Genomic DNA, 7,819 nt, shown 5'->3' on the forward strand with positions numbered 1-7,819 from the left:
ATTTCTATATTCAGGAGAAAGTTCTGAGCAGTTTTCTGTCTCTTTGTTTCCTTCAAGGAAAGAAATGTACCACATCCTGCACTCATTTGAACAGCACATTGATGGCCTCTTTCTGTGTCTTTGCAGGAATAATGTATGCAATGCAAAAATTTCACGAGGTTTTAAGTCTCAGCTCCAGATGAGTCCCAAGTTGTAAATGAACATTGTGACATGCTGCATTAATCGTAAGAGCTTGAATAAGGGAAACTGGACTTCTTGGATCTTGAAGATGTGTCACCTTTCATCCGAAAGACTTCTTCAGTTCTGAACTAGATGGTGGGGAGTATCATCTTATAAACAGAAATGGTCGTTACAGTCACACGTGTCACTGAACCCCCAGACCAATGTGCATGTTGTTAGTGTCATTAACACCTCTGAGTGAGTTTTGGTCACAGGATCCACCCCCCTCCCCCTTTTCTGTCTTCTCAAACCCCAGCTGGTTGAGGTGGATGGCCACCCTTCCTGGTTCTGGTTCTGCCAGAGGTTTCTTCCTGTTAAAAGGGAGTCGTTCCTTTCCACAGTCGCCACAGGCACGTTCAGGACGGGAGGTTGGACTGAAGACAAGTTTCGGTGCAATCTGTTGGTTTCCTTAGCTAGGATATTGTTTTTAAATTGGCTCTATATGAACGAATTAGATTATTTTGAAATTAATTAATTGGATTTCATTGGATTATGATTACAATGAATTGAATTCCAATTGGCTTGAATTGGACTATATTATTTAAGTGCCTTGAGATGACAATTGTTGTAATTTGTCGCTATATAAATAAAACTGAATTGAATTGAATTGAATTGAATTGGTCTCTCCTATATAGAGGTCTGCACACTCCTCGCTGCACTGCACTGCATACATAATACCACCAGTTTTTGTTTGGGTGTTTTGACCTTTGGGTGAACCAGTCTCTGCCTCAGGGTGTTCTTGGGTTTGAAATGCAATTGAAAATATGAATATAAATACCTTTATTCGTTCCACAGTGGGGACATTTTTATGTTACAGCAGCAGCATCAATAGGTAAAAAAAAGAAATTAAAATAACAGTATAAACATGATAAACAATATGCACAGTTGGGAATATATCTGGTCGATATATTATGGGACATTAAACTGTTAAACTGTTCAGTCTTGGTGAGTGTGTGGTCTACTGGTAGCTGCTGGTTGTGAAGTCTGACAGCTGCAGAAAGGAAGGACCTGTGATAGCGTTCCTTGACACACTTTGGGTGAAGCAGTCCGTCGCTGAAGGAGCTCTCCAGAGCTTTTACAGTCTCCTGCATAGGGTTGGAGTCATTCTCCATCATGGATGACAGTTTAGCCATCATCCTCCTCTCTCCTACCACCTCCACTGAGTCGAGGGGGCATCCGAGGATGGAGCTGACCTTCTTGATCAGTTTATCAAGTCTCTTCCTGTAAGCAGTCGAGATGCTGCTTCCGCAGCAGACAACTCCATAAAAGATGGCTGATGCCACCACAGTGTCATAGAAGGTCTTCAGGTGTGCCCCCTGCATTCCAAAAGACCTCAGTCTCCTGAGCAGATAGAGTCTGCTTTGGCCTTTCTTATAGAGTGCAGTTGTGTTGTGAGTCCAGTCCAGTTTATTGTTCAGATGAACACCCAGATACTTATAGGATTGTCAAAATCTCGATGTCCATTCCCTGGATGTTCACTGGTGTCGGGGGACAGAATGATCGCCTGGGGAAATCCACCACCAGCTCTTTAGCTTTCCCTTCGTTGATCAAGAGGCAGTTCCACTGGCCTCCACAAGGTCCTGCGTGAGTTCCCTGTACTCCTTGTCGTCGTCATTAGAGATGAGGCCGACGATTGCAGAGTCATCGGAGAACTTCTGCAGTTGACAAGTGGTCGTGTTGTAGGAAAAGTCTGCAGTATAAAGGGTGAAGAGGGAAGGAGCCAGGACCGTGCCCTGTGGGGCCCTTGTACTGCAGACAGCTACATCGGACACACAGTCCCCGGTCCTCACAAACTGTGGATGTTCCGTGAGGTCATCCAAAATCCAGTATCTGAGGTGGTGGTCCACACCGGTGTTCTCTAGCTTGTTCCTCAGAAGAGGAGATTGTATGGTGTTGAAAGCACTGGACAAATCAAAGAACATGATCCTCACAGTACTTCCAGGTTTCTCCAGGTGAAAAAGAGTTCGATGTTGGAGGAAGATCACAACCTCATCCGCTCCAGTGCCAGGCTGATAGGCAAACTGCAGTGGATCCGATGATGGGCTCACCAGGGGACGGACAAGGGGCAGCCGCTCCAGGGTCTTCATCAGGTGGGATGTTAGTGCCACTGGCCTGTAGCTGCTGAAGTCCTTGGGGTGCGGAGTCTTGGGCACAGGTACCACGCAGGATGTTTTCCACGGGGGGCACAGATGGCTGATCAAATCCATTGAAGAACATTTTCAGGTAATTTGCCCACTATTGGTCCCCCACCACTTGGCAGTCAGGTTACTTGAAGCCAGAGATAGTTTTCAGGCCTCTCCAGACTCCACTGGTGTTTTTCTGCTGCAGCTCACCCTCCAGCTTCCTCTTGTAGGAGTTTTTCCCCTCTCTGATCTTCCTTTTTTCAGCAGTCTCTATACAGCCTTCAGCGCATCCTTATTTCCTGACTTAAATGCCCTCTTCTTCTCTTTTAGTGGAGCCTTTATGTCAGTTTTTATCCACGGTTTGTTGTTGGTAAAACACTGTACTGTCCTGGTGGGTGCAGTGTTTTCTACACAGAAGTTAATGTAGTCAGTTATACAGTTTGTTAGACTATCAATGTCCTCCCCGTAAGAATCACAAAATTCCTCCCACTCAGTTGTGTCAAAACAGTCCTTCAGAGCCTCTTCGGCCTTGTCTCCTCACTGTGGCGGGACACAGCTGGCTCTCTGTGCACGAGGGGTTTGTACACAAGTAGTAGATGAACCAGGTTGTGGTCAGATCTTCCCAGGGGAGGTAGGGGTGATGAAGTGTATTCCTTGGCGTTGGCATAACACAGATCCAGTGTCTTATTGTCTCTGGTGCAGCATGTAACATATTGGGTGAATGTGGGCAGAGTGTTTATGTTTATGCATTTAGCAGACGCTTTTATCCAAAGCGACTTACAAATCAAGATATAACAAGCTATATAAAAAGCTGACAATAAACTACATAGAAGGAACCCAGGAGTCCGACTCTGTCAGAGGGGACAGAGTAGAGATAGGGTGCAGGCATAGAAGGAAGTGCAGAAAGATAAAGTCCAGAGATAGAGGGGGTAGGGACGTACAAAGTAAATGCTCTCTGAAGAGCTGGGTTTTCAATTGTTTCTTAAAGATAGCAGGGATGCCCCTGTTGTGGTAACGCTCGGTAAGTCATTCCACCATCGTGGGACGACACATGAAAAGAATTTGGATTGTCTTAGGCGTGGAGTATGCACTGCTTGATGACAATCCTGCGACGAATGGAGGGACCGAGTTGTGACATAAGCCTTTGCAAGAGCATTCAAGTACATGGCAGCCGTTCCATTAAGCACTTTGTAGGCTAACATCAGTGACTTGAATTTGATGGGGGCGGCTAAGGGTAGCCAGTAGAGGTCAATGAACAGAGGGGGGACGTGTTCTTTTAGGCTGATCGAAGACCAGACGCACCGCTGCGTTCTGGACCATCTGCAGAGGTTTCACAGCACAAGCTGGAGACCAGTTAGGAGAGCATTGCAGTAGTCAAGGTGGGAGATGACCATGGCCTGCACCAGGAGTTGGGTGGCATGTTGGGTTAGGTATGGTCTGATCTTTCTTATGTTTAGTAATGCAAAGCGGCATGAACGAGCAACCGAGGTAACGTGATCTTTGAAGATCAGTTGGTCATCAATCATGACACCCAAGTTTCTAACTACCTTTGATGGAGCAAGAGATAGGGATTCCGTTTGGATGCAGATGCTGTGGTGTATGGTTGGTTTGGCTGGGAAGACAAGCAGTTCAGTTGTTGGGAGGTGAAGTTGGAGGTGATGGGCTTTCATCCATGTTGATATATCAAAGAGACAGTCTGAGATTCGTGCTGAGACCATGTGGTCGTCAGGTGGGAATGACAGATAGAGCTGGGTATCACCAGCATAACATTGGTATGAGAAGCCATGTGATCGGATGATCTGTCCCAGTGAGGTGGTGCATATGGCAAAGCGAAGAGGTACAAGTACTGAACCTTGGGGGACCCCTGTGGCGAGGTGGTGCGCTGCAGAAGTGTGACCAAGCCAGGATACTTTGAATGACCGACCAGTAAGGTATGATTCAAACCAGGAATGTGCTCTCCCTGTGATGCCCATGCTAGAGAGTATGGACAAAAGGATACTGTGGTTGATTGTCAAATGCAGGTCAAGCAGGATAAGTACAGAGGACTTAGCCGTCGCTCTGGCTTCTTTTAAGGCTTCTGTCACAGCCAACAGAGCCGTTTCATTGGAGTGTCCACTTTTAAACCCAGATTGGTTTGGATCAAGGAGGTTGTTATGCGAGAGGTAATCAATGACCTGCTTAAAGACCGCCCTCTCAATGGTTTTAGACAGAAACGGGAGGAGAGAGACCGGCCGATAATTCTCCACATGAGTTGGAGGGAGTCAAGGTTTCTTGAGCAGCGGTGTAACCTGAGCTTGCTTGAATGTGGTAGGAAATGTGCCCGATGTCAGTGAAGCATTAATCACATGCGTGACTGCTGCAGTTACAGTAGGAGCAATGGATTGGAAAAGATTAGTGGGAACGTGGGTACAACGGGCATGTAGTAGGACAACTACATGTGAGAAGTTTAGACACACTGCTCTGAGTTAGACAAGTGAATGAGGAAAATGATGCAGTAGGACTTCTGCATGCAGATCTTGTGCTACCAGGTTCAGTAAACTGTTTGCTTATAGCTGCCACTTTGTCAGCAAAGAATGAGGCAAATGTGTCTGCTGTTAGATTGGTAGCAGGTGGCAGAGGATTAAGTAGAGTTTTGAAGGTGGAAAAAAGTTTCCGGGTGTCAGTAGTACTATGAATCTTGTTGATGTAGAACGACTTTTTTGCATCAGTAACACTGGATGCGAATGATGACAGTAGTGCCTGGAGTTCAGAGTGGAGGATGGAGAGGAATGATTAAAGTCACCAAGAGATAAGAAGGAGGGCCTGTGGATGCTCTGTCTGCAGCCTGCTTGTGACAGAGATGAGGACATCACTGGCTGCATCAGTGGTTGCAGATGGGGGAATATATGCAGCTATCGCGATAACATGCAAGAATTCCTGGGGCAGGTAATATGGTCTCATGCTAACAGCTAGCAGTTCAGGGTCCTGGCAGCAGAGCTGTTCTTTGATAGTGATGTAACCAGAGTTTCACAAACACTGCCAGCCCTGCTCCTTTCCTCTAACCATTTTCCTCAGTCATGTCCGCGCGCAGCAGCTTGAAGCCGTCCAGCTCCGTGTCCGGAATGAGTGCAATGAGCCATGTTTCCTTGAACACCATGATGCTGCAGGCTCGGCACTCTCTCTGGTGCCGGGTCAGCACTGCTAACTCGTCCACCTTATTGGGAAGAGATCTTACGTTCCACATGACGATGGAAGGCAGGATAGGTCTCTATTTCCTTCTCCTGGTGCAGCGAACAGCTCCCGCATGGCTTTCCCGTCTTCTCCCCTTCAGTTCGTGGGGAACGTCAGGTCTCTCATGGGGCAGCACCAGTGAGCCACGGAACACCAACAGCTGGTCCCTACTGTAAACAATTGTGCCATGAAAAGCAGGTACTGGTCAGTATGTGATTGGGTTCCAGTAAACCTCTGTGTTAAGACTTCCATCCTCTTCAATGTGCACAGCACAGTCCAAAAAGGCAGCTTGTGGTCCTTTTGCATCCTCCCCTGTGAACTTGATGTTGATGTTGCTGTCCACAAAGTTGATGTGCTCCAACAAAGCTTCCACTTCTTGAGTTTTGATGTTGACCCAGGTGTAGTCCACATATCTGAACCAGTGCCTTGGTGCTGATCCTTTGTATGAGCTCAGTGCTTTGCTTTCCACTTCCTTCATAAAAAGATTAGCCACAATGGGGGACTCTGGAGATCCCCTGTCTCAGCTGTGTTTCTGTCTGTAGAAACAGTCATTGAATTTGAAATAGGTGGTGGAGAGGCAGAGGTTCAACATGACACAGATCTGATCAGGAGTGAAGTTGGTTCTGTCGTTCAGTGAATCATCTTGCTACAGCCGTTTCGTGACAGTCTCCATTGCTGCTGACAATCGATATGCAGGTAAAAAGTGAGGTCACATCAAAGGACACAACAGTTTCACTTGGGGACAGTTTCAGATGTTGGATCTTCTGCACAAGTCTGTGGAGCTCTGTATATGATGCAGAGTGTTTCCTACCAGGGTTGCTAAGATAGAGGCAAGGTGACCGAGTTGATGCTGCTGATAATGGGTCTGAGTGGGACTCCCTCCATGTGTATCTTTGTAAATCCATAGGTGCGCGGTATGGCCTCCCCAGGATGAATTCTGTGGTAGAAAGACCGGTCAATAACTTTGTCCTTTTCCTGGTCTTGAAGGTAATCTGTGACTTTCTACTTAAGAGCTGTTTGTGGGGTCCCTCTTCAGGGCTTTGTAGGTGGTGTTATCACTCAGCAATGTTGTTATTTTTCTGTGATAACCGGTTCTGTTTAGACCCATAGAGCATCTTCCCTTGTGTGTTGGCAAAATGGTGATGTTTTGGTCTTTGCTGAGGGGTGTCACTACCTTCCTTTGGTGTGGTATGAGGTTGGAGGAAGGAGAAATGGCAAAGTTAAGTCCTTTGGCTCAAACATCCTTTTCTGGTTGGATGAGGTCCCTATCTGATAAGTTTTTCCCCCAGTGGTCTTGAATGTCCATGTATGGGGTGTCAGCATGTCCTTGCCTAATAGACAAGGACCACAAGAAACATCGGCTCTTTCCTGTATGGTTTAGAATTTCTGCTTTTGGCGTTCCTTGCTCTTCTCATGTTGCAAAAGCTGTGCCTTTTTAGTGAAGCTGTAGATATCCTCTGTGGTCATATTGAGTAGAAATGCAGACAATTTTTGGCAGGTAAGATCCATCTTGTGAAAGAAGTGCATCAATGGTGAAATGGACTTGCCTTATTCTTTTGTTAAGAAGCTGGTTTTGAGCCTTCAGTAGTATCTGTTCTGCTCTGTGACCTCTGATATTTGAGCTAAGCCGTACACTGATGGGGATGACTCTGTGTTGTCTGCATCTCAAATTAAATTGCAGGTGGTTCCTGTAGTCTGCAAGCTTTCTTGACAGCTTTTCATACTCCTGCACCATTCTGAAGGTGTTCTTCCCAAAATGCAAGGCAATATATTGATGAAGATTCTCAGTCATCTGATAAGTCATTTGAAAGGCTTCTTCAGTTCTAAACTATGGTGGGGACTATCAGCTTATAAGCAGAGAGGGTCGTTACAGTCACACGTCACATATGTCACATTATCACCTCTGAATTGTCTACCTTCCTGAAAGGATGTGTTTTGGTCCCAGGATCCAAGGTGTGAATGGTTGTGAAACTGCCTGGGGGTGAGAGACAATGCTGCATTGTAGGTGCTGGGAAGGCGATACTTCAGAACTGAAGAAGTGTTTCGTTTAAGAGGTGAAACGCCTGCAAGATCTAAAAAAAAAAAAAATCCAGTTACCTTTATTCCAGCTCTTATGATTACCATGACCTGGATGACTGAGAATCTTCATTAAAATGCTGCATCAACATGAACTTGCTACAATCTTCATCACAAAGGCAGAGAAGAGCTGAGTGGAAATAGAGTAAGAGTGAAAACAGAGGGGAAACAGAGGGGAAGCAGTGAGGGAC

The 7,819-nt window shown here is 46.2% G+C and overlaps 1 pseudogene; it reads right to left on the minus strand.

Moving 5' to 3' along the window:
* Positions 1 to 5,379: 5,379 nt before the first annotated feature.
* Positions 5,380 to 6,858, minus strand: LOC140266806 (uncharacterized; annotated as a pseudogene).
* Positions 6,859 to 7,819: the final 961 nt, after the last annotated feature.

The sequence above is a fragment of the Leuresthes tenuis genome, unplaced genomic scaffold, assembly GCF_036924035.1.
Source record: "Leuresthes tenuis unplaced genomic scaffold, fLeuTen1.0.hap1 SCAF_13, whole genome shotgun sequence".
Classification (NCBI taxonomy): Eukaryota; Metazoa; Chordata; class Actinopteri; order Atheriniformes; family Atherinopsidae; genus Leuresthes; species Leuresthes tenuis.